This window comes from Rhinopithecus roxellana, chromosome 6 (genome assembly GCF_007565055.1).
Source record: "Rhinopithecus roxellana isolate Shanxi Qingling chromosome 6, ASM756505v1, whole genome shotgun sequence".
Classification (NCBI taxonomy): Eukaryota; Metazoa; Chordata; class Mammalia; order Primates; family Cercopithecidae; genus Rhinopithecus; species Rhinopithecus roxellana.
The window spans coordinates 243,634-250,692 of record NC_044554.1 but is presented as its reverse complement, the minus strand read 5'-3'; the positions used below and the strand labels follow the sequence as shown (position 1 = coordinate 250,692).

Genomic DNA, 7,059 nt, shown 5'->3' with positions numbered 1-7,059 from the left:
TAAACAAGTTAATTAATGTCACAAAATGAAAGATCAGAAAACAAAATTAAATTGCAGTTATAGATGAAATAAATCAACAATGAAAATGAAATAAAGAAAAACTATATTTATAATAGCAATAAGCAGAAATGTTAGTTTTAAAAAGAAGTACAAATATATTATACTCTATTTTTAATTCACAAAAATCATAGAACTGAATAAATTAATGTACATTAAATAATCAAGTTTTAAATCACCGTTTTTAAGATTAGAATATCTCACAGGTTGATCTACAGATTAAATAAATTCTCTTCAAAGTTTAAACTATTTCTAATGGAAATTGACAAGTTCTTCCCAAAAACAAATATAGATAAGCTGGGCTTGGTGGCTCATGCCTGTAAACCCAGTGCTTTGGGAGGCTGAGATTGGAGGACTGCTTGAGGCCTGGAGTTGAAAAACAGCCTGGGCAACATACGAAGGTACTGTGTCTACAAGGATAAAAAGATAAAATTAGCTGGATACGGAAGTGCATGCCTGTAGCCCCACCTACTTGGGAGGCTGAGGTGGTGGAATTGCTTGAGCACTGGAATTTGAGGTAACAGTGAGCTTTGATTGATCCACCTCACTCCAGCCTGAGTGGCAGAGTGAGATCCTGTCTCTAAAAAAAGATTTAAAAAACAGTATAAATGTGCACAGAATACCAAATACACAAAAAAGTTTTTAACAAGAAAAATAAAACAATTTACACTTTTTGATATGAATTCTTATTATCTAGGATAGATTCATGTAATTAATAGAATATATTTGAAGATCCACCCGGGTGAGGTGGTTCATGTCTGTAATCCTAGCACTTTGGGAGGCTGAGGTGGGTGGATCACCTAAGGTCAGGAGTTCGAGACCAACCTGGCCAAGATGGTGAAATTCCATCTCACTGACAAATACAAAAAATTAGCCAGGCATGGTGGTGCATACCTGTAATCCCAGCTACTTGGGAGGCCGAGGTAGGAGAATCGCTTGAACCTGGGAGGTGGAAGTGGCAGTGAGCTGAGATCCCACCATTGCACTCCAGCCTGGGCAACAGAGCAAACGTCTCAAAAAAAAAAAAAAAAAAAAAAAAATGCCCACAAGAGAAAGCAGGAAAGATCTAAAATTGACACTCTAACATCACAATTAAAAGAACTAGAGAGGCAAGAGCAAACACATTCAAAAGCTAGCAGAAGGCAAGAAATAACTAAGATCAGAGCAGAACTGAAGGAGATAGAGACACAAAAAACCCTCCAAAAAATCAATGAATCCAGGAGTTGGTTTTTTGAAAAGATCAACAAAATTGACAGACCGCTAGCAAGGCTAATAAAGAAAAAAAGAGAGAGGAATCAAATAGATGCAATAAAAAATGATAAAGGGGATATCACCACTGACCCCACAGAAATACAAACTACCATCAGAGAATACTATAAACGCCTCTACGCAAATCAACTAGAAAATCTAGAAGAAATGGATAATTTCCTGGACACTTACACTCTCCCAAGGCTAAACCAGGAAGAAGTTGAATCCCTGAATAGACCAATAGCAGGCTCTGAAATTGAGGCAACAATTAATAGCCTACCCACCAAAAAAAGTCCAGGACCAGATGGATTCACAGCTGAATTCTACCAGAGGTACAAGGAGGAGCTGGTACCATTCCTTCTGAAACTATTCCAATCAATAGAAAAAGAGGGAATCCTCCCTAACTCATTTTATGAGGCCAACATCATCCTGATACCAAAGCCTGGCAGAGACACAACAAAAAAAGAGAATTTTAGACCAATATCCCTGATGAACATTGATGCAAAAATCCTCAATAAAATACTGGCAAACCGGATTCAGCAGCACATCAAAAAGCTTATCCACCATGATCAAGTGGGCTTCATCCCTGGGATGCAAGGCTGGTTCAACATTCGCAAATCAATAAACGTAATCCAGCATATAAACAGAACCAAAGACAAGAACCACATGATTGTCTCAATAGATGCAGAAAAGGCTTTTGACAAAATTCAACAGCCCTTCATGCTGAAAACGCTCAATAAATTCGGTATTGATGGAACGTACCTCAAAATAATAAGAGCTATTTATGACAAACCCACAGCTAATATCATACTGAATGGGCAAAAACTGGAAAAATTCCCTTTGAAAACTGGCACAAGACAGGGATGCCCTCTCTCACCACTCCTATTCAACATAGTGTTGGAAGTTCTGGCTAGGGCAATCAGGCAAGAGAAAGAAATCAAGGGTATCCAGTTAGGAAAAGAAGAAATCAAATTGTCCCTGTTTGCAGATGACATGATTGTATATTTAGAAAACCCCATCGTCTCAGCCCAAAATCTCCTTAAGCTGATAAGCAACTTCAGCAAAGTCTCAGGATACAAAATTAATGTGCAAAAATCACAAGCATTCTTATACACCAGCAACAGACAAGCAGAGAGCCAAATCAGGAATGAACTTCCATTCACAATTGCTTCAAAGAGAATAAAATACCTAGGAATCCAGCTTACAAGGGATGTAAAGGACCTCTTCAAGGAGAACTACAAACCACTGCTCAGTGAAATCAAAGAGGACACAAACAAATGGAAGAACATACCATGCTCATGGATAGGAAGAATCAATATCGTGAAAATGGCCATACTGCCCAAGGTTATTTATAGATTCAATGCCATCCCCATCAAGCTACCAATGACTTTCTTCACAGAATTGGAAAAAACTGCTTTAAAGTTCATATGGAACCAAAAAAGAGCCCGCATTGCCAAGACAATCCTAAGTCAAAAGGACAAAGCTGGAGGCGTCACGCTACCTGACTTCAAACTATACTACAAGGCTACAGTAACCAAAACAGCATGGTACTGGTACCAAAACAGAGATATAGACCAATGGAACAGAACAGAGTCCTCAGAAATAATACCGCACATCTACAGCCATCTGATCTTTGACAAACCTGAGAGAAACAAGAAATGGGGAAAGGATTCCCTATTTAATAAATGGTGCTGGGAAAATTGGCTAGCCATAAGTAGAAAGCTGAAACTGGATCTTTTCCTTACCCCTTATACGAAGATTAATTCAAGATGGATTAGAGACTTAAATGTTAGACCTAATACCATAAAAACCCTAGAAGAAAACCTAGGTAGTACCATTCAGGACATAGGCATGGGCAAGGACTTCATGTCTAAAACACCAAAAGCAACGGCAGCAAAAGCCAAAATTGAAAAATGGGATCTAATTAAACTAAAGAGCTTTTGCACAGCAAAAGAAACTACCATCAGAGTGAACAGGCAACCTACAGAATGGGAGAAAATTTTTGCAACCTACTCATCTGACAAAGGGCTAATATCCAGAATCTACAAAGAACTCAAACAAATATACGAGAAAAAAACAAACAACCCCATCAAAAAGTGGGCAAAGGATATGAACAGACATTTCTCAAAAGAAGATATTCATGCAGCCAACAGACACATGAAAAAATGCTCATCATCACTCGCCATCAGAGAAATGCAAATCAAAACCACAATGAGATACCATCTCACACCAGTTAGAATGGCAATCATTAAGAAGTCAGGAAACAACAGGTGTTGGAGAGGATGTGGAGAAATAGGAACACTTTTACACTGTTGGTGGGATTGTAAACTAGTTCAACCATTATGGAAAACAGTATGGCAATTCCTCAAGGATCTAGAACTAGATGTACCATATGACCCAGCCATCCCACTACTGGGTATATACCCAAAGGATTATAAATTAGTCTACTACAAAGCCACATGTACACGTATGTTTATTGCGGCACTATTCACAATAGCAAAGACTTGGAATCAACCCAAATGTCCATCTGTGACAGACTGGATTAAGAAAATGTGGCACATATATACCATGGAATACTATGCAGCCATAAGAAAGGATGAGTTTGCGTCCTTTGTAGGGACATGGATGCAGCTGGAAACCATCATTCTTAGCAAACTATCACAAGAAGAGAAAACCAAACACCGCATGTTCTCACTCATAGGTGGGAACTGAACAATGAGATCACTTGGACTCGGGAAGGGGAACATCACACACTGGGGTCTATCATGGGGAGGGGGGAGGGGGGAGGAGGGAGGGATTGCATTGGGGAGTTATACATGATATAAATGATGAATTGATGGGTGCTGACGAGTTGATGGGTGCAGCACACCAACATGGCATAAGTATACATATGTAACAAACCTGCATGTTATGCACATGTACCCTAGAACTTAAAGTATAATAATAATAAAAAAAAAATCCATTTAAAAACACATTCATTTATGGCAAATTAACATTCACAAAAGCTCCAAAAAATCTAAGTGTAGAAGAAACATCTTTTCCAAGAATTTTTCTAAGAAAATTGGCTATAAACATTTAAAATAAGAAGTCAGATCCCATCTCAAATCAAACACATACTGAAATACTTAATATGAGCTGTAAAGCTAAATGTAAGAGCTAAAATGACAAATTTCTTACAAGAAACACAGAAGTAATTTTTTATAATCTTGCATTCGATAATGATTATTTATTTTTTACATTTAGGTTTGTTTTATTTAAGTTTAATGTTAATTCCATGCTGTGTTTCAGTAAGAACAATACAGATTCTGTATCTGTGGCTCCAGTCAGATATCCAGTAGTACAAATTAGCTTCAAGTTACATATACTGAACAGAAGTGATTGAGCTAGCAGAGGGGAGGAGTGAGGGGAAGCAGGTAGTGGGAGGGAGAAGGAGTAGAAACAAATAATTGAACATGCATGCAGGCTTTTCCATACCACCTGCAACGCTAACCCGCTTCAGTGGGAGAGTAAAAGTAGGCAAGAATGAGCAGTCACGATTGTTGAACTGTTACTAGCACCATGCTTTTCAGCAACATTTCTGTAGAGTTTGAAAAACTTTTTACAGCAAAACCATTTCAAAACTCCCTCCCCAAACAATCTTTAACCATCTCAAGCTAACACCGAATTACTTTCAAACATTGGTATAAAATACGTTTTAAACAATTAGAAAAACTGAAAAATGATACCACTTATGCCTCTATAGTGTGATTAACATCTTCCTTAGACGCTTGCATCACCTAGAAGCATCACCTAATGGCTTTCAAACGTAATTTCCGTTTCTAATGGTAATCTTGCCACATCTGGCACGGGGACAATACAGTAATGCTGAAAAAGCCTCTAGCGGTCCTGTTAGTGTCTTAAAGAACCTAAAAGCTGGGACCAGTAAAATCCACAGAAATTCATTCTTGCCTTTAAGAACTTTTGAAAACTGTTAATACAAACAAACAAACAAACAAAAAACAAACAAACAAAAAAGCAGGGCAGGAACCTAAATTCTGAGGCCAAATGTAAAAGTCAGATTTGGCAGTTCTTAGTGACAATGAGGAGTTTCCAATGGGCGGGATGGGGAAGAGTGGGGTGGTAAGGGATGGTTTCTCTTGTTGGTTTTTATGTCTCACTGATTTTCATCTTCCACGTCCTGCAGCGCTTCTTTATTCTGTTCTTCATCATCACCCTGCATGCCTGAAGTCCTTATAGCTTTCTTCACTCAGCATATCCAGTTCTGCAATCGCATCATCAAAAGCTGCTTTTGCCAACCTGCAGGCATAGTCAGGGGAATTAAGAATTTCGTAGTAGAATACAGAAAAATTGAGAGCAAGACCTAAGTGAATAGGATGCGTTGGTGGAAGTTCTGTCATTGCAATATCACTAGCAGCTTTATAAGCCGCTAGGCTGTTCTCCACAGCCTCCTTCCTGTCATTTTCTGTGGCAAATTCTGCCAGATACCTGTGGTAGTCCCCTTTCATTTTATAATAGAAAACTTTGGACTCGCCAGTGTTAGCTGCTGGAATGAGGTTTTTGTCCAGTACATCCAGAACGTCACAGCAGAGTAACTTTAGCTCAGTCTCAATCATTTGGCGATATTCCCAAATCATTTTTAGCTTGTCTTCTCCTTCCTTGTTTTCTTCTTTCTGTTCAATGCTGCTGATTATTCTCCAGGAGGCTTTTCTGGCTCCAATCACATTCTTAAATGCAACAGATAGGAGGTTTATTTCTTCAATCGTCAGTTCCACATCCATCCCTGCTATCTTCTTCATTGATTACACCATTTCTTGGAAGATACTGCGGGTTCAGTTCCAGAGCACGTTCTATTGCTCAGCCTGCTCGGCCAGCTTTACCTGGTACCAGATCCTCTCGATCATCCACAGCAGCAGCCGCTCTCACAGGGTCTGCGAGACGGATGTAAGCGGATAGTGTCTCTGACTGTCGCTCCGCTGCTGGGCAGCAAAAATGGCGGCGCTTCAATCAGGGACTTTGCCCTGCACAGGCGGAAAACTGCTCAACTCTATGGCAAACGCTCCCTGGCAACTAATGATTTCTTAAATAACACAACAAAAAAGCGTAATCAAGAAGAAACTGATAAACTTCACCAAATTGAAAAACATTTTTTTATACACCAAGAAGAATATGTAATCTAAGCTGCATAATGAGAGACAATATTTCAAATTATCTGTCTTCTTTAGGCTCTAGTATCTGGAATACAAACAAAACCAAAACAAACTCTTATATGCCAATAATAAAAGGACAAATTACCAATTAAAAACGGTCAAGGGACTTGAATATATGTTTCACCAGAGAAGATATACAAATTGCTAATATGAACATAAAAATATGCTCAATATATTTTGCTATTAGGAAAATAAAAATCAAATCACAATGAGATAACAATGAACAAACTATACTGGCTATAGCAAAGAGACAATAACAAGTGTCGGCAAATGTGGAAAGTATGGAATTTCTATGCATTGCAGCTGGAAAGGCAAAATAATGCAGTCATTTTGTAAAACAATTTGGCAATTCTTCAAAATTTTAAACACAGAATTGCCACATGGCCCAGAAGTTTTTTTCCACACATACATGCAAAGGAAATGAAAACCTAAGTCACACAAAGACTTGCATGTGAATGTTCATAGCAGCAATGTTTATAAGAGCCAAAGGGGAATACCATCCAAATATCCATCAGCTAGTGAAAAAATATGTGTCATATTTATGCAA

The 7,059-nt window shown here is 38.4% G+C and overlaps 1 pseudogene across 1 annotated transcript; it reads right to left on the bottom strand.

Annotated features, from left to right (window-relative positions):
- Positions 1–4,542: 4,542 nt before the first annotated feature.
- On the bottom strand, positions 4,543–6,345 carry LOC104659418 (annotated as a pseudogene). Its single transcript, XR_747586.2, has one exon. The product of XR_747586.2 is annotated as a 14-3-3 protein epsilon pseudogene (transcript).
- Between the last annotated feature and the right edge of the window lie 714 nt (positions 6,346–7,059).